Source organism: Triticum urartu, chromosome 5 (assembly GCF_003073215.2).
Source record: "Triticum urartu cultivar G1812 chromosome 5, Tu2.1, whole genome shotgun sequence".
NCBI lineage: Eukaryota > Viridiplantae > Streptophyta > Magnoliopsida > Poales > Poaceae > Triticum > Triticum urartu.
Window position 1 is genome coordinate 572,249,269 of NC_053026.1, and position 20,492 is coordinate 572,269,760.

The 20,492-nt window shown below is 41.7% G+C and overlaps 1 long non-coding RNA gene across 3 annotated transcripts; it reads left to right on the forward strand.

The window, feature by feature from the left end:
* Positions 1-3,635: 3,635 nt before the first annotated feature.
* On the forward strand, positions 3,636-11,302 carry LOC125510849. Of its 3 annotated transcripts, none has more exons than XR_007284772.1 (8): positions 3,636-4,662; positions 5,286-5,393; positions 5,487-5,541; positions 5,635-5,688; positions 5,771-7,583; positions 8,658-8,901; positions 9,382-11,062; positions 11,175-11,302. It is a non-coding gene; the product is annotated as an uncharacterized LOC125510849 (long non-coding RNA). The 3 variants fall into 3 exon arrangements; XR_007284773.1 differs by having other exon boundaries at positions 5,771-7,083; positions 7,473-7,583; positions 8,658-11,062; XR_007284771.1 differs by having other exon boundaries at positions 8,658-11,062.
* The last annotated feature ends 9,190 nt before the right edge of the window (positions 11,303-20,492 follow it).

Sequence of the window (20,492 nt, forward strand, 5' to 3'; positions counted from 1 at the left end):
AATACAATGATAACAAAAATAAATGCTGGTATTATGAATTTTATGATAATGAAATATATAAATTTATTACCCATCTATGCTCATCAGAATACCAGACGAAAATAGAAGATTTTTTTGCGTGGAATACATGTCCCATTTATACCATAAGGATCATAGTACAAGCCACGTACATGCCGACCTGGCAAAACTGAACAAATAACAGAACGCTAGCCTTTGCACAAAGGAACAACAACCAAGAAGTAAAAGCACTAATAAGGCTGAAGAAACCTTGAGCTTGACATCAACGCCCGTCACCTGCCTCTGGCACCACCATAGCAGCCTCCAAAGGAAAAAATGACGGATCACCTCCACACCCGAGCTCGACGCGTCTCCATCGCTGATATGCAGCTTTGCGGACCTCCAAAGTGGCTCGCCAAAGGCGAAAGCATTACGTTGAACGAATCAGAACAGGGCAACACACCGGCTACGCCATTGTACTTTGGATTTGGCACCCCCAGAAGACTGCGACGTCGGAGGAGAAAACCATACCTACCATCCACGTATAATGAACCGAGCATGTCTGTCGGTGGAACCGGTCTCATGTGCATGGACATGTAAGGTTCATCCGGGGCGCTTCATCCCACAATACCGCCGAATCAAAATAAGACGTTGGTGGTAAGCAGTATGACTATCACCGCCCATAACTCTTTGTGTTCTACTCATGCATATCATCTACGCATAGACTTGGCTTGGATGCCACTACTCGGAATCGTTGCATGGAAAACAAAAAAAATTCTACACACACGCAATAATCTATCCATGGAGATGCATAGCAACGAGAGGGAGAGTGTGTCTACGTACCCTCGTACACCGTAAGCATAAGCGTTTCACAATGCGGTTGATGTAGTTGAACTTTCTTTGCGTTCCACCGATCGAGTACCGAACGAACGACACCTTCGAGTTCTGCACACATTCAGCTCGGTGACGTCTCTCGCTTTCTTGATCCAGCAAGGTGTCGAGGTAGTAGGTGAGTTCGATAGCATGACAGCGTGGTGACGGTGATGGTGAAGTAATCCGCGCACGGCTTCACCTAAGCACCGCGAGAAATATGACCGGGGGTATAAACTGTGGAGGGGGGGGAGCCGCACACGTCTAACAATTGATGTTGTGTGTTCTAGGCGTCCCCTCCTCATATATATATAGGTGGGAGGGAGAGGGGAGAGGCCAAGGGGCGCCCCAAGTGAGGCGGAATCCCACTTGGGCTCCTGCCCTAGTTCGCCCCCCTTCCTTGTATAGGCGCCAGGGGGAGGAAGGGGGAGATGCCCCCCCCTTCCTTTCTCCCTTGAGGAGGGGAAGGAATGAGGGACTTGCCCTCCCCTCTTTCCTTTCCCTAGGGCTGGCCGGCCTGGTGGAGGGGTGCACCAACCCCTTGTGGGCTGGTTTGTCCCTCACTTGGCCCATTAAGCCCACATCTTTGCCGGGGGTGCCCGAAACCCCTTCAGGTGATCCTATATGTACCCAATACCCTTTGAAACACTTCCGGTGTCCGAATACCATCGTCCTATATATCAATCTTTACCTCTCGACCATTTCGATACTCCTCGTCATGTGTGTGATCTCATCCGGGACTTCAAACCACATTCGGCCACCAAATCACATAACTCATATAATACTATGTCGTCATCGAACGTTAAGCGTGCGGACCCTACGGGTTCGAGAACTATGTAGACATGACCGAAACACCTCTCCAGTCAATAACCAATAAAGGAACCTGGATGCTCATATTGGCTCCTACATATTCTACAAAGATCTTTACCGGTCGAACCATAATGACAACCGGCACAATTTCCTTTGTCCATCAGTATGTTACTTGCCCGAGATTCGATCGTTGGTATCTTCATACCTAGTTCAATATCATTAGATGCAAGTCTCTTTACTCGTTCCGTAATACATCATCCCGCAACTAACTCATTAGTCACTTTGCTCGCAAGGCTTCTTATGATGTGTATTACCGAAAGGGCCTAGGGATACCTCTCCGATACTCGGAGTGAGAAATTCTAATCTCGATCTATGCCAAGCCAACAAACACCTTCGGATATACCTATAGAGCATCTTTATAATCACCCAGTTACGTTGTGACGTTTGATAGCACACAAGGTATTTCTCCGGTGTCCGGGAGTTGCATAATCTCATAGTCGAAGGAATATGTATTTGACATGAAGAAAGCAATAGCAATAAAACTGAACGATCATTATGCTAAGCTAACGGATGAGTCTTGTCCATCACATCATTTTCCTAATGATGTGGTCCCGTTAACAAATGACAACTCATGTCCATGGTTAGAAAACCTTAACCATCTTTGGTCAACGAGCTAGTCAACTAGAGGCTCACTAGGGACACAGTGTTTGTCTATGTATTCACACATGTATTTGGGTTTCCGATCAATACAATTCTAGCATGAATAATAAACATTTATCATGAATAAGGAAATATAAATAACAACTTTATTATTGCCTCTAGAGCATATTTCCTTCAGCTTGATGGTGTGATCAATCTTGTCGGGCTTTCCATATCTTGTGGCTAATTATTGTTATGATCCTATGGTTTTTCCCCATGTATATTACTTCTGCACTACGAGGATGGGAGGAAGGCTACGACTGTGCTGATTCTTTGGGTTCTTTTCCTTATTATTGTTAGGATTCTTTGTTTTGTTTCCATGTATGACTTTTACGTTGGGAGGGTGAGACGAAGGGGTGGGGAACGAATGAAGGGGAGGCAGGCGAACGAACGACGTACGGATCCACCATCACAACCGCAGACTCCTCCTTTAGGAAATGAGGCGAAAATAAACCAGTGGGAGGGGGACGAAAAAAACCAGCAAAAATAAAACGGACGAAAATGGTGGGACGAAAATAAACCGTGGATGCTATTCACCAACTCAGACATTAGGAGTAGAGATATAGAGATATATCCTGGAAACGTACAGATTATTTTAAATGCTAAATTTATATAATCTGAAAGGGAAAAACCACCGTGGTTTGAACCTCGCGTGTGCATGGGCTAACCACCACACCAGTTTACGTAGGCGTTTTAATGGGATAAATAATATTTATGTTGTCAGTCATCGAAAAAATTCATTTATATTGTCAGTTCTTATGTCATGTCTATCCAAAAAGTTCTTATGTCATGTCTATCCAAAACTATATTTATGATTTTTTTTGAAGTTTTCTTTGAGAATAGTGAAACGTTTCATTATAAGGTAGCTTAAGATTACTTACTATATTTAGGTTGAATTGCCACTTGTTCGTAGATAATAAGAGGATGACTAAGACTTTAAATATAGCTTCCCCACAAAAGAATTTTATATATAGCTGGGTGGCCTAGGGACTCATCAAAAACAATAAGGTGTGCATCAAAAGCTCTATCTGGGCTATGCCACGTTGGATAGCTAGGAGACAAAGAGAGATCGAGCAATTGGGCGAGAGAAGAAAAGAAAATCAAGCCAGCGATTCGACGATGCCGTGTGTTTGGCAGCTTGTTGCCATTGGCCCACGTAGCCAGGTTGCCTTCGTAGAGAAGCTACCCATCAGCCCATCACCCCAAACCCTCTCTCCCGATGCGTCCCCTTCTCCCTCTTTCCTCCTAAATTTCCTGCCGCCTCCAGCGCAAGCCGCCAACCGGCGCGACCTCGCTCGGCTCCCCGCCCTCGCAGGCGACGACGAAGACCAGGTCGCCTTGCGCCTCCAGTCCCAGCTCATGCTCGCGCAAGCCCGCGGAGGACGGGAGTTCGAGATGCTACCTAGGGTTGCGCCGTCTCCGGCCACCGCCACCGCCGCAGCGGTTGGACAGCTCTCTAGGGCGGGGCTCACTGCCAGTTTGGTGAGGTTGCCAAGGGGGCTTCCGTCTGTGGCAGGGTCGACGGTCGGCTGCAGGGCCGCGGCAAAGGGGCAGGAGGTGCTCAGCGGGGTGATGTTCTAGTCATTTGAGGAGCTTAAGGGGGAGCTCTCCCTCGTGCTGGAGGGCAAGGACCAGTCACTCGCCAGGCACAAGTTCGTCGATGAGTGCGAGGCCCTCAACGAGCAGGAGCATACCAAGTTAGTGTTGCTCCGCTTAGTAAGAATAAAATTAATCCTTCTTCTCTTGTGTGTGTTTTTCTGACGAATCATGCAGGTATTTTACTAATATTTCTGAATACATACTGTAAAATTATTTCAAACTGCCACCAGAGACTGTTTCTGCTATTATTTCAATACGAAATAGATGCAAATGTCGATTTAATCTTTAAAATTGCCATTGCAGTGTGGAGTACAGCGGCCGATGTCTAATCTCCTGCCGTTTGGGAGCTGCTGATTGCTACTACTGGTTCATTTTTAGGACAGAAAATGGTTCAGTGGTTGAAACACTGGCGGGTTTCGAAACAGTCAGGACAGTGGGCTGCAAAGTCCAGATACAAGTGGGCTGCAAACTTCCATCTTCTGCCCAGTAAAGAGAGTAGGGGCTCCTCTTTGATTAAAAGGTTTCCATAGCAAATGCATTTGGATTGAGTTCAGTTTACGAGGCTGTTAGATGGAAGGTACCCCATCCTTTTGCTGCTTGTTGGAGGGAAGTAATTACAACAATGACTCAGATGTTGGATGTCGGTGATACTTCAGCTCCAATACAATTCCAGCCACTCATCATCAGGTTAGATCTTTCTCTACTTTGATCTCACACGTTGTTTGCATGATGCATGGTGATGAAATTCTGCTCTAATTTCATGATTCATGATGTAGCAAGTTATATCTTCATAATATAGTGCCAATTTTTATTGTTTTTTCTCACAGAAAACATGTTGATTGATTGTCACTAAAAATTGTACTCTTTAGTAAATTCATGATTCATGATGTAGCAAGTTATATCTTCATAATATAGTGCCAATTTTTATTGTTTTTTCTCACAGAAAACATGTTGATTGATTGTCACTAAAAGTTTATATTTTTCACTTTAATTTTTTAACTCCACTACTGATGCTTTAGTGCCATGCCCACAGTGTATGTGAAAATGACAAGTTTGACTTGTTATGTGTATCTGTAAGGCCAATTTTCTTTTGCCAGCTTTCTTTCCCACTCTAATACTTTGTTATACTCATTGAGATTCATTCAACTCTCTTTTGCATAATATTATCTTATTGCATTTGTTCTAACTGAGCAAGTATTACATATTTCTTTTATCTTCGTGTTAGTACAAGTGTAATGTTTGAGAAGAAGTCTTTTGGTTAGCTTTGCATCTATATTATTACGCTTGTAAGTCATTCCATTGGGTTGCAGCTTCTAGGGTGGAATGTGCTATTGCTACACATATGGATAATTTGACATGGTAGAGTGAGTGATTGACGGAGGAAACATAAGGAGAGAGTCAAAAGACCAGTTGAGCAGGTGACATTTTCTTATATTTATGTAACCATTTTGTATCACTCTAACCGTGAGTGTATTTTATCTTGTGGTCTAATGCTTTTTAATTGATGGTAGAGTGGGTGATTGACGGAGGAACCATGAGGAGAGAGTCAAAAGGCCAGTTGAGCAGGTGACTTTTTCTTATATTTATGTAACCATTTTATATCACTCTAACCATGAGTGTATTTAATCTTGTGGTCTAATGCTTTTTAATTGATGGTAGGCATTGAGGGCATGTTGAGATCATTTCTTGGTGCATTTTGTATCATTCTAGCCCGTGAGTGTATCTAATCTTGCAGTCGATTGTTTCTAAGGTTTTGACTGGTTGATTTGCTGATGTCTCCGCCCTATGGTTTCAGGTTAAACTTCAATCCTTCACAATGTAGTTGTCATTATGCAGAATCTAAGACTGAAGAAATCGCACTGCTGATAATTTAGATCTCACCCTTGTAAATAAAGTTGAATGGGCTGGTAACATAGTTCTAAAATTTCATTAACTCAAAGTAGGCGGTGTTCTTTTTGAATGGTCTTCTTTCTTCCTCGTATGTCAAATGCAAGCAAGCATGCCTCTGCCGAGGCTTAGAAATATCAAGGCGTATGTGTCCAGGTCACTTTTATATACTAAGCAATACCTTTTCTTCTTTTTGAATGCACAGACCTGAAAGAGTTCTGTTATTTTACCCTTTTTTTGTGTAGATTTCTTCTCACCCAGCAGCTTCTAGAAAGTAGAGTATATCGCAACTTCCGAAACTTATTAAAGATGATGGTTCTGATGTTAATATCCAGGATGATGCGTTAAGCTCTTTTGATAATTTATCAGAAGAAGAAAGAGCAGAAGAAAATGGAGGATCCTAAAATGACTCAAATAGAACTAAGAAATATCTATGCCACAAAGCTAGGTATATTCAAGGAAATAATACGAAGCATTATATTTTGTTTATATGCGTAAGTATACTGACATGCCGGTAAGCGATAATGGTATTGTTGAACAGTGAACGCAAATCCATTTTTTTAGAACAATCTGTATGCATGAGTTGAGCTGGTATCTAGCTATGCTATTTTTATGCAAGGTGCCGAAGTTCAATAGCATTCATGATAATCCCCAACTTTAGTATCCAGCAAAAGAGGAGGATATTTTTGGTGCTACTTATGGCCGTACTAGCAGAATAAATGATGTATGCCATCTATTATGACTTGTTCATCTTGTCTACTGTTACAGCAATGGGTTAATTTGCTGGTTTTCCCCTGTTCGTTACATTCTTTATTGCTCTACTTAATGGAAAGCTGTTAAAACTAAAAAATGGTAACCTGTAGTTACTGGGCACAATGGATTTGGTACAACACTGGATCTATTTTATTAATCCATCAGAATAAGCAGAACAGACCCCATGGCAATTAAAATGGTGGTTCAGAATATAGAGCGACTTATATTATCTGCATATAGAATAGTTTATTGTAGGCTACACAGAGCATCGGTTCAGCACATCTAACATTTGTTGTTACTAGGAATGCATACAGTTAGTTAGTTACTATTAACTTATATATACTCACAATGGCCTCATCTCACAAAATTGCATGTGTTGTACTAAAGGCATCTGAAGTAATTCTTTTAGAAGGTCCATGACAAGAGGTGAATGGTATATTGGTATTGTACAGAGTCTTCAATCCAAAGGTATAAAATTAATGCAGTGCCATAAAAATTTCTACTTGCTATGGTGCAGTTTCGACTATGTCAATAACGTGCGGGTGTACATCATTTACATTGGTCTATCATACAAAAATGCAGGCTAATGCTTGCTGGATATAGGGACTACTGCAACCCACATGTATTACATTTTAGATGTCGTTTGTAATATCTTTTCTTTTCTGCAATTCTTAGAACGCTGGATTTATCCAACTCCATTATGTATAAATTAATTCCTTACTTACACCCTGCATTCAGAAATTATATTCTATAGTTACTTAGAAAGAGTATATACATCACCAACTCATTTTCAGTTGGACATTTCATTTTTCAGAATCACTGTTTGTTTAATAATGCTGCAGGTTTTCCTTTGACAGATTCCAGTTGGTGTCACAGAGGATATATGCTCATTGGATTTGTTGATGTTGAAGCATCAGCGAGAACACATGAATGAGGAATGAGGGTTCTTATGAGATCACAAGAATGAGGTATTACACCCGCTCCAAAAGTTTCTCAAATATACTCTAAAAATTTGTTGCATGTTGTAAGATGTTTCTGTTGTTCATTTCTGTTATTTTTACTTTAAATCCTAATACGAATACAAGAAGTGCCCATATTCTTGTGTTCTATACAAAGTGCCCATATTCTTGTGCTGTTCTGACTAATTCTTTAGACACATAGAAGTCATATCTGGTTTACAACATATCTATCATTATGAAATTATAGATATTACTATATCATCTTATCCGTCAGTCGCTCTTCCTAATCCAAAGGAACTTGTGGCCCGGAAAACCAATTGAAACGAAATAATAATAAAATTTCCGAAAAAGTTTGTTGTGTATGCATGGAAATACACTATGAATTTGCAAATGTTCAGTGGTAAAATCTTGAAAGATGAAGAAGGTAGTTCTTTTTTTAATTGTAAAGCATGTACTAGATGATAGAGATGATAGCATTTCAATCTCAGTGTTGCATATCACCATAAGGATTTACTTAAGGTCAGAACTTTGCTTTAATAGTTTCTTCTAAACTGGACGCAAACTCCATACCATGTCTTTGAGATGGAGTTGTTCGTACTTGTCTCTGTGAAGCCATTTTCACGCAGGTTCACACACATTTGTCTTCCACATATAGAAAACTAACAGACGTTAGCATCAGGTTATTTGTTTTCTTCTGTAAAAGGTATGGAAGCTTTGGTCTAATTAACAAAAGCAAGCTTTACTGAGCAAGGCAGACAAATAAATAGAATGACGATATGAATTGAATCAACACTTTAAATGCCAGCCAGATCAAAAGAAAAACATTTTTTACATAATACTTGTTAGGATTGTAAAAAGAATGAAGCCCTCCCTGATGCTAGATAGAACCTTCTCCAGTACCTATTTAGTAGTGCACCAACTACTTTGTAGTATGCAAAAGCATGATGGCTCATCAGCTCCTGAACCAAGTAGGGGAATAGTTCCCAAAGATAGACCACCTTAAATAAGAGTGCATTTTTTATTATTTTATGAAGCAGAGAGTATTTTAATAAGCCGTAAGGTACTAATTGTTTTCCTATGTAGCGAAGTATGAAGATCGGGCCTCAAAATTTCAGTACTACTATCATTATCTCGGATCACATGATGTTGGTTGTTGTTATTATACATGCCCTTTTGTGGTCCATGAGGGATACAACTATGTTGGCCCTTAGGATTGAGGATTTCAAATCCGGCTATATCAATAGGATTGTGCAGATTATTTCGAAAGAAACAGTGGTTGCTATGGTTTGTATATTCAAAAGGAAATGTATCTGTTTAAGGCAGTGAGGTATGTCCCATGTTTACTCATACACACATCTCTTGAACTTCCTGCTGGCAATACATTATTTGATGTCATCTCTGCTTATTATTATTATTATTATTATTATTATTATTATTCTGGTTGCTATATTGGTTCTATTTATCTCTATTATTAAAAGTACATGTTGCAGTATCTTTTGGCTATACCTTAAGGAAGAAATATTTTGACATTTGTAGCTTCTAAATGTATTGTAGCACATGTGGATAACTTCTTGATTATCATAAACAAATGTGATGATGCAGGTCTACAAACAGATCTAAACAAAGCACTAGAAAATATGTTTGCGTGCGATGACCATATAAATAAATACAATCTATCTCCAGTCTGAGTAATAGTGCTCAGACACGTCAAAATCTATATTTTAGATTAGTGCTACATATTGTCGTCTTAGTGGTACCTTCAATTTTTTTTCAATCATTGACATGTCCTTTTCCTCTTTCTACGTAGAATATGGTGATGTACAAAGCACTTATACAACTGGAGCATGGCCTATCATGGTAAGCAAACTGTTCTGCGCTCCATTTTATTCATGCAATTACTTTTTGAAGCATTATATATTGTTTCCTACATCTAAACTTTTATCATATACTCCCTCCGTCTGAAAAAGTTTGTCCCAAACTTGTCCTTCAAATGGATGTATCTAGCACTAACTTGGTGCTAGATACATCCATTTGAGAGACAAGTTTTTCGGACGGAGGGACCTCCATCCCGAATTACTTGTCGTAGAAATGGAAAAAAATGAATGTATATAGAACTAAATACGTCTAGATACATCCATTTATACGGCACGTAATTTCGGACGGAGGGACTATATATGCAAGCAAGCAGGTGGATGAGGAGGCCAAACCATCCATGAGGGCGTCGACATCATCTCGCCCCTTGCCTTGTGGGGCGGAGGACGAGGAGGCGGAGCAGTCCAGAGCGCCGTCCTCCTCCTCCTCACCTTCGAGTGAAAGCGGAGGACGAGGAGGCCATGCTAGCGTTATACGTAGATCTTTTTGCAATTAGTGTAGTATGTGCTTGCTTGACTGAATATCAGTATGCGTTTATTTGTGTCAATGTCATGCTAGTGATTTACTCATGGATTAATTTAGTCGACAAATTGCCTATTTACTCAAAAATTCAAAAACCTATTATGTGTATGAATTTTTCGGCAAGTGGCTTTGCCGCTGCACTGAAACCGGATAAGTTTACCGGTACGTATTTTAAGCGTTGGCAGACTAAGACCACTTTATGGCTCACGGCTACGAACGTGTTCTGGGTCACCGGTGTCTCCACAGGAACGATTGCTCCTGAACAGGAGAAGGCGTTCAAGGAGGCCACCGTTGTGTTCCTCGGAGCAGTTCTTAGCGTGATCGGAGATAAACTGGTTGACGCATATTTACATGTGAATGTCGCCAAGGACTTGTGGGAGGCGCTCGAATCTAAGTTCGGGACCGTCGATGCTGGGAGCGAGATGTACTCCCTCCGTCCCAAAATTCTTGTCTTACATTCGTCTAGATACGGATGTATCTAATACTAAAACATGACTTGATACATCCGCATTTAGAGAAATCTAAGACAAGAATTTTGGGACGGAGGGAGTATATTATAGAGCAGTTCCATGATTACAAGATGGTTGAAAACTGTCCTGTATTGGAGCAGACTCATGAGATAATATGCATTGTTAAGGAGCTTGAGCTTCTTAAGTGCGATTACCGGGCAAGTTTGTCGCGGGCTGCATAATCGCTAAGCTCCCTAATTCCTGGAGGAACTTTGCCACCACTCTGAAACATCAGAGGTGTGGATTCTCTGTGGAGGATGTCATTGGCCATCTGAGTGTTGAGCAGAATTTGAGGGCAAAAGACTCGCACGGAAAGGGGGCTGAAGGGACTTCTGTCGCCAATATGGTGAACCAGAAGAATTTCAACTCCCACAAGCCCAAGGGAAAGAACGGTGTCCAACATAATACCGACTTTAAGAAGAAGGGTAAGAAGACCTTCAAGAAGAATAAGAAGGATGAGGGCTGCTTTACTTGTGGTTCGGTTGAACATTGGGTCAACAAGTGCCCAAACAAGTACAAGAAGCCAGGACAGGACTCCAAGTCTGTCAACATGATTGTGGGCAACAATGAGAATGGTGCATCTGGGTACGGTAATCCGTTTACTGTTTTTTCAATGTTTCAGCCCAACGATTGGTGGGTGGACACAGGTGCAGGTGTTCATGTGTGTGCTAACATTTCATTATTCACTTCTTACCAGGTCACAGGCCACGGGTCCGTATTGATGGGGAATGGCGCGAGTGCTTATGTTCATGGTGTTGGCACAGTCGATCTGAAGTTTACTTCGGGAAGGATCGTGCAGCTGAAGAACGTGCAGCATGTCCCCGCATCAAGAAGAACCTCGTTAGTGGCTCCCTTCTATGTAGAGAAGGGTTTAAGTTGGTTTTTGAGTCTAATAAATTAGTTGTTACAAAATATGGGCTCTTTGTTGGAAAAGGTTGTTGGGGAACGTAGTAATTTCAAAAAAAATCCTACGCACACGCAAGATCATGGTGATGCATAGCAACGAGAGGGGAGAGTGTTATCTACGTACCCTCGTAGACCGAAAGCGGAAGCGTTATGACAACGCGGTTGATGTAGTCGTACGTCTTCACGGACCGACTGATCAAGCACCGAAACTACGGCACCTCCGAGTTTTAGCACACGTTCAGCTCGATAACGATCCCCGGACTCCGATCCAGCAAAGTGTCGGGGATGAGTTCCGTCAGCACGACGGCGTGGTGATGATCTTGATGTTCTACCGTCGCAGGGCTTCGCCTAAGCACCGCTACAATATTATCGAGGATTATAGTGAAGGGGGGCACCGCACACGGCTAAGAGATCAATGATCAATTGTTGTGTCTAGAGGTGCCCCCCTGCCCCCATATATAAAGGAGCAAGGGGGAGGCCGGCCGGCCCTTGGGGCGCGCCAAGGAGGAGGAGTCCTCCTCCTAGTAGGAGTAGGACTCCCCTCTTTCCTACTCCTACTAGGAGGAGGAAAGGAAGGGGGAGAGGGAGAAGGAAAGGGGGGCGCCGCCCCCCTCTCCTAGTCCAATTCGGACCAGAGGGGGAGGGGGCGCGCGGCCCACCTGTAGAGCACCTTTATAATCACCCAGTTACGTTGTGACGTTTGGTAGCACACAAAGTGTTCCTCCGGCAAACGGGAGTTGCATAATCTCATAGTCATAGGAACATGTATAAGTCATGAAGAAAGCAATAGCAACATACTAAACGATCGGGTGCTAAGCTAATGGAATGGATCATGTCAATCACATCATTCTCCTAATGATGTGATCCCGTTAATCAAATGACAACACATGTCTATGGTTAGGAAACATAACCATCTTCGATTAACGAGCTAATCAAGTAGAGGCATACTAGTGATGTTTAGTTTGTCTATGTATTCACACAAGTATTATGTTTCCGGTTAATACAATTTTAGTATGAATAATAAACATTTATCATGATATAAGGAAATAAATAATAACTTTATTATTGCCTCTAGGACATATTTCCTTCAGTCTCCCACTTGCACTAGTGTCAATAATCTAGATTACATAGTAATGATTCTAACACCCATGGAGCTTTGGTGCTGATCATGTTTTGCTCGTGGAAGAGGCTTAGTCAATGGGTCTGCTACATTCAGATCCGTATGTATCTTGCAAATTTCTATGTCTCCCACCTGGACTAGATCTCGGATGGAATTGAAGCGTCTCTTGATGTGCTTGGTTCTCTTGTGAAATCTGGATTCCTTTGCCAAGGAAATTGCACCAGTATTGTCACAAAAGATTTTCATTGGACCCGATGCATTAGGTATGACACCTAGATCGGATATGAACTCCTTCATCCAGACTCCTTCGTTTGCTGCTTCTGAAGCAGCTATGTACTCCGCTTCACATGTAGATCCCGCTACGACGCTTTGTTTAGAACTGCACCAACTGACAGCTCCACCGTTTAATGTAAACACGTATCCGGTTTGCGATTTAGAATCGTCCGGATCAGTGTCAAAGCTTGCGTCAACGTAACCATTTACGATGAGCTCTTTGTCACCTCCATATACGAGAAACATATCCTTAGTCCTTTTCAGGTATTTCAGGATGTTCTTGACCGCTGTCCAGTGATCCACTCCTGGATTACTTTGGTACCGACCTGCCAAACTTATTGCTAAGCATACGTCAGGTCTGGTACACAGCATTGCATACATGATAGAGCCTATGGCTGAAGCATAGGGAACATCTTTCATTTTCTCTCTATCTTCTGCTGTGGTCGGGCATTGAGTTTGACTCAACTTCACACCTTGTAACACAGGCAAGAATCCTTTCTTTGCTTGATCCATTTTGAACTTCTTCAAAATTTTGTCAAGGTATGTGCTTTGTGAAAGTCCAATTAAGCGTCTTGATCTATCTCTATAGATCTTAATGCCCAATATGTAAGCAGCTTCACCGAGGCCTTTCATTGAAAAACTCTTATTCAAGTATCCCTTTATGCTATCCAGAAATTCTATATCATTTCCATTAGTAATATGTCATCTACATATAATATCAGAAATGCTACAGAGCTCCCACTCACTTTCTTGTAAATACAGGCTTCTCCAAAAGTCCGTATAAAACCAAATGCTTTGATTACACTATCAAAGCGTTTATTCCAACTCCGAGAGGCTTGCACCAGTCCATAAATGGATCGCTGGAGCTTGCACACTTTGTTAGCTTCCTTTGGATCGACAAAACCTTCTGGTTGCATCATATACAACTCTTCTTCCAGAAATCCATTCAGGAATGCAGTTTTGACATCCATCTGCCAAATTTCATAATCATAAAATGCGGCAATTGCTAACATGATTCGAACAGACTTAAGCATCGCTATAGGTGAGAAGGTCTCATCGTAGTTAATCCCTTGAACTTGTCGAAAACCTTTTGCGACAAGTCGAGCTTTGTAGACAGTAACATTATCGTCAGCGTCAGTCTTCTTCTTGAAGATCCATTTATTCTCAATTGCTTGCCGATCATTGGGCAAGTCAACCAAAGTCCACACTTTGTTCTTATACATGGATCCCATCTCAGATTTCATGGCTTCAAGCCATTTTGCGGAATCTGGGCTCACCATCGCTTCTTCATAGTTCATAGGTTCATCATGATCTAGTAGCATGATTTCCAGAACAGGATTACCGTACCACTCTGGTGCGGATCTTACTCTGGTTGATCTACGAGGTTCAGTAGTAACTTGTTCTGAAGTTTCATGATTATTATCATTAGCTTCCTCACTAATTGGTGTAGGTGTTACAGAAACCGGTTTCTGTGATGTACTACTTTCCAATAAGGGAGCAGGTACAGTTACCTCATCAAGTTCTACTTTCCTTCCACTCAATTCTTTCGAGAGAAACTCCTTCTCTAGAAAGGATCCATTCTTAGCAACGAATGTTTTGCCTTCGGATCTGTGATAGAAGGTGTTGCATAGCAACGAGATCTGTGATCTGTGATACAAAGGATCCATCCTACTCACACGCAAGATCATGGTGATGCATAGCAACGAGAGGGGAGAGTGTTATCTACGTACCCTCGTAGACCGAAAGCGGAAGCGTTATGACAACGCGGTTGATGTAGTCGTACGTCTTCACGGCCCGACCGATCAAGCACCGAAACTACGGCACCTCCGAGTTTTAGCACACGTTCAGCTCGATGACGATCCCCAGACTCTGATCCAGCAAAGTGTCGGGGATGAGTTCCGTCAGCACGACGGCGTGGTGACGATCTTGATGTTCTACCATCGCAGGGCTTCGCCTAAGCACCGCTACAATATTATCGAGGATTATAGTGGAGGGGGGCACCGCACACGGCTAAGAGATCAATGATCAATTGTTGTGTCTAGAGGTGCCCCCCTGCCCCCGTATATAAAGGAGCAAGGGGGAGGCCGGCCGGCCCTTGGGGCGCGCCAAGGAGGAGGAGTCCTCCTCCTAGTAGGAGTAGGACTCCCCTCTTTCCTACTCCTACTAGGAGGAGGAAAGGAAGGGGGAGAGGGAGAAGGAAAGGGGGGCGCCGCCCCCCCTCTCCTAGTCCAATTCGGACCAGAGGGGGAGGGGGCGCGCGGCCCACCCTGGCAGCCCCTCTCTCTCTCCACTAAGGCCCATAAGGCCCATTACTTCTCCCGGGGGAGTTCCGGTAACCCTCCAGCACTCCGGTTTTCTCCGAAATCACCCGGAACACTTCCGGTGTCCGAATATAGCCGTCCAATATATCGATCTTTATGTCTCGACCATTTCGAGACTCCTTGTCATGTCCGTGATTACATCCGGGACTCCGAACAAACTTCGGTACATCAAAATATATAAACTCATAATGAAACTGTCATCGTAACGTTAAGCGTGCGGACCCTACGGGTTCGAGAACAATGTAGACATGACCGAGACATGTCTCCGGTCAATAACCAATAGCGGAACCTGGATGCTCATATTGGCTCCTACATATTCTACGACGATCTTTATCGATCAGACCGCATAACAACATACGTTGTTCCCTTTGTCATCGGTATGTTACTTGCCCGAGATTCGATCGTCGGTATCTCAATACCTAGTTTAATCTCGTTACCGGCAAGTCTCTTTACTCGTTCTGTAATACATCATCTCGCAACTAACTAATTAGTTGCAATGCTTGCAAGGCTTAAGTGATGTGCATTACCGAGAGGGCCCAGAGATACCTCTCCGACAATCGGAATGACAAATCCTAATCTCAAAATACGCCAACCCAACATGTACCTTTGGAGACACCTATAGAGCACCTTTATAATCACCCAGTTACGCTGTGACGTTTGGTAGCACACAAAGTGTTCCTCCGGCAAACGGGAGTTGCATAATCTCATAGTCATAGGAACATGTATAAGTCATGAAGAAAGCAATAGCAACATACTAAACGATCGGGTGCTAAGCTAATGGAATGGGTCATGTCAATCACATCATTCTCCTAATGATGTGATCCCGTTAATCAAATGACAACACATGTCTATGGTTAGGAAACATAACCATCTTCGATTAACGAGCTAGTCAAGTAGAGGCATACTAGTGACACTCTGTTTGTCTATGTATTCACACATGTATTATGTTTCCGGTTAATACAATTCTAGCATGAATAATAAACATTTATCATGATATAAGGAAATAAATAATAACTTTATTATTGCCTCTAGTGCATATTTCCTTTAAAGGTTATGAAAGCGGAGAACTATTCAGTAGGAAAAAAGAAGAAAATTAGTAGAAAAAACAAGGCGCCCCCACATGGGATGGCCCGAAAGGGCGGGCGTGGGGAAGGGAGTGCGCGCTGCCAATTGCCTAGCGCCCCGATTAAGAAGATGTTGCACTGGTGCTTAAGGGGCCGAACACGATTTGGGTCAGGCAGCCTATGTAAGTAAACCAGCCCATTATCTCGGGTTTGTTTCATTCAGTTTTCTTTTGAGTCATTTGTTGGTATTTTTTATTTGCCTAAAAAAATATTCGTTTTTTATATTTTTATTATATTCTTTTAGTTTTGTTTATATTTGAAAATATTCTAAATAAATATTTATGAAAATTAATTCATTTCATTTTTAAAATGTGTTTATGATGCATTTAATATAGGTTCCCTAATTGTAGATTATTTGTTCGCATAATTTCAGAATAATATTTGTACCATTGGAAAAATGTTGTAATAATATTTGAAAATTAATGAGTTTCAAAAATATTTTCATGAAATTTCTGAGTGAAAAAAAACACAAGATTTTACAAAAATGTTCTTCATATTTTAAAAACATGTTTATCTAAAATGTGTTCATGACATTTTGAATAAATGTTTATACCATGTAGAAAAAAGTTTCGATAGTTGTTTTGGAAAAGTTCTGTATCATTCAAAAAAATGTGCACGCATTTCGAAACAAATGTCAGTCATATTTAGAAAAAATATATAAGGTAAAAAATGTTTCATACCGTTTAAAAATGTTTATGACATTTTCTAAAAAATTCACGCATTACAAAAATATGTTTACGTGCTTTGTGAGCAAGCAAGTTGGATGCACACGCACTTAGTTTCTTTTGATGAGTTTTCATATATTTATAGCTCTAGTGCATCCGTTGCATGACAATCCCTACTCCTCGCATTGACATCAATTGATGGTCATCTCCATAGTCCGTTGATTAGTCGCGTCAATGTGAGACTTTCTTCTTTTTTGTCTTCTCACATAACCTCCACCATCATATGCTATTCCGCCCACAGTGTTATGTCCATGGCTTGCGCTCATATATTGCGTAAAAGTTGAAAGTGTTTGAAAAGGCTAAGTATGAAACAATTGCTTGGCTTGTCATCGGGGTTGTGCATGATGGGAGCATTTTGTGTGAAGGAGATGAAGCATGGCCAAACTATATGATTTTGTAGGGATAAGCTTTCTTTGGCTATGTTATTTTGATAAGACATAATTGCTTGGTTAGTATGCTTGAAGCATTATTATTTTTATGTCAATATTAAACTTTTGTCTAAAATCTTTTGGATCTAAATATTCTTTCCACAGTAAAGAAGATTACATTGATGAATTATGTTAGGTCGCATTCCACATCAAAAATTCTGTTTTTATCATTTACCTACTCGAGGACGAGCAGAAATTAAGCTTGGGGATGCTGATACGTCTCCAACGTATCTATAATTTTTTTATTGTTCCATGCTATTATATTATCCATCTAGGATGTTTTATATGCATTTATATGCTATTTTATATGATTTTTGGGACTAACCTATTAACCTAGAGCCCAGTGCCAGTTTTCGTTTTTTCCTTATCTTTGAGTATCGCAGAAAAGGAAAACCAAACGGAGTCCAATTGACTTGAAAATTCACGGAGATTATTTTTGTACCAGAAGAAGCCCACGGAGTATCGGAGATGGGCCAGAAGAGTCCCGAGGCACCCACGAGGGTGGGGGCACGCCCTACCCCCCTGGGCGCGCCCCCTACCTCGTGGTCGCCTCGGAGACCCCCCTGACTTGTTCCCGACGCCAAAAATCCCTATAAATATAGAAACCCCTGAAAAGAAACCTAGATCGGGAGTTCCTCCACCGCAAGCCTCTGTAGCCACCAAAAACCAATCGGGACCCTGTTCCGGCACCCTGCCGGAGGGGATCCCTCACCGGTGGCCATCTTCATCACCCTACGCTCTCCATGACGAGGAGGGAGTAGTTGACCCTCGGGGCTGAGGGTATGTACCAGTAGCTATGTGTTTGATCTCTCTCTCTCTCTCGTGTTCTTGATTCGACACGGTCTTGATTGATCACGAGCTTTGCTATTATAGTTGGATCTTATGATATTTCTCCCCCTCTAGTCTCTTGTAATGGATTGAGTTTTTCCTTTGAAGTTATCTTATCGGATTGAGTCTTTAAGGATTTGAGAACACTTGATGTATGTCTTGCGTGGGATACCCGTGGTGACAATGGGGTATTCTATTGATTCACTTGATGTATGTTTTGGTAATCAACTTGCGGGTTCCGTGACCTTAGGAATCTATGCATAGGGGTTGGCACACGTCTTCGTCATTACTCTCTGGTAGAAACTTAGGTGCACTCTTTGAAGTTCTTTGTGTTGGTTGAATAGATGAATCTGAAATTGTGTGATGCATATCGTATAATCATACCCACGGATACTTGAGGTGACATTGGAGTATCTAGGTGACATTAGGGTTTTGGTTGATATGTGTCTTAAGGTGTTATTCTAGTACGAACTCTAGCATAGATCGAACGGAAAGAATAGCTTCGTGTTATTTTACTACGGACTCTTGAATAGATCGATCAGAAAGAATAACTTTGAGGTGGTTTCGTACCCTACAATAATCTCTTCGTTTGTTCTCTGCTATTATTGACTTTGGAGTGACTCTTTGTTGCATGTTGAGGGATAGTTATATGATCCAATTATGTTATTATTGCTGAGAGAACTTGCACTAGTGAAAGTATGAACCCTAGGCCTTGTTTCCTAGCATTGCAATACCGTTTTTGCTCACTTTTATCAATAGTTACCTTACTGTTTTTATATTTTCAGATTACAAAAACATATATCTACCATCCATATTGCACTTGTATCACCATCTCTTCGCCGAACTAGTGCACCTATACAATTTACCATTGTATTGGGTGTGTTGGGGACTCAAGAGGCTCTTTGTTATTTGGTTGCAGGGTTGTTTGAGAGAGACCATCTTCATCCTACGCCTCCCACGGATTGATAAACCTTAGGTCATCCACTTGAGGGAAATTTGCTACTGTCCGATAAACCTCTGCACTTGGAGGCCCAACAACGTCTACAAGAAGAAGGTTGTGTAGTAGACATCACGGTTCGACCCGCAATGTTGTATGGCGCTGAGTGTTGGCCGACTAAAAGGTGACATGTTCATTAGGTGTGGCGGAGATGCGTATGTTGAGATGGATGTGTGGCCACACGAGGAAGGATCGAGTCCGGAATGATGATATACGAGATAGAGTTGGGGTAGCACCAATTGAAGAGAAGCTTGTCCAACATCGTCTGAGATGGTTTGGGCATATTCAGCGCATGCCTCCAGAAGCTCCAGTGAGCGTGCGGAGAATGTCAAGAGAGGTCGGGGTAGACCGAACTTGACATGAGAAGAGTCCGTTAAGAGAGACCTGAAGGATTGGAGTACCACCAAACAACTAGCTATGGACAGGGGTGCTTGGAAGCTTGCTATCCAGATGCTAGAGCCATGAGTTGGCTGCGAGATCTTATGGTTTTCACCTCTAGCCTACCCCGACTTGTTTGGGACTAAAGGCTTTGTTGTTGTTGTTGTTGAAATGGTCTTTTTAGGGAATGTTAAAAGATAGATGACGATAGAAATATCATATTTATCATTTTTTTTACCTTTTATAGATCGGATATTGTAGAAAGAAGTTCTTCTTCTTTAAATCGCTGCAACAAACTTGAAGATTCCTGTATTTGTTGTTGCATAAAACATTAGAGCATCTCCAATAGATGATGCAAATTTGGAGATGCAAAACAAGAGATGTAAAAATTTACATCTCCAAAAAGTGCATTTTACATCTCCAAAAAAGAGGCAACTCCAGCAGATGATGTAAAAGTGCAACTCCAACATATGTTGCAAATGGAGTTGTAATGGTCAAAGCTATGCAAATGTACGCATGCACAACAAAGACAAGAAATGTCAAGAAAAAAAGTTCCATACAAAAGATAGTGTGTGACAAATTACCTCGCATAGTGATTCCGTCGTGGCACTCCTATCTTCCGCCTCAGTATCATGGTCGTGCACAATATCCTAAGCTAAAAATACAAACAAGATCATTGTTGAAATTGCAGAATATCTGAGATGAAAGTAGGTTTGGATGCTTCAAAATAGAAACATGCTGTCAAATGGTTTAGCATCTTGCTCTTTCTTAGCTTCGTCATTTCTACCATCGTCCACCTTCTCATGTGTTGGGGGAACGTAGTAATTTCAAAATTTTCCTACGCACACGCAAGATCATGTGATGCATAGCAAGAGGGGAGAGTGTTGTCTACGTACCCACGCAGACCGACTGCGG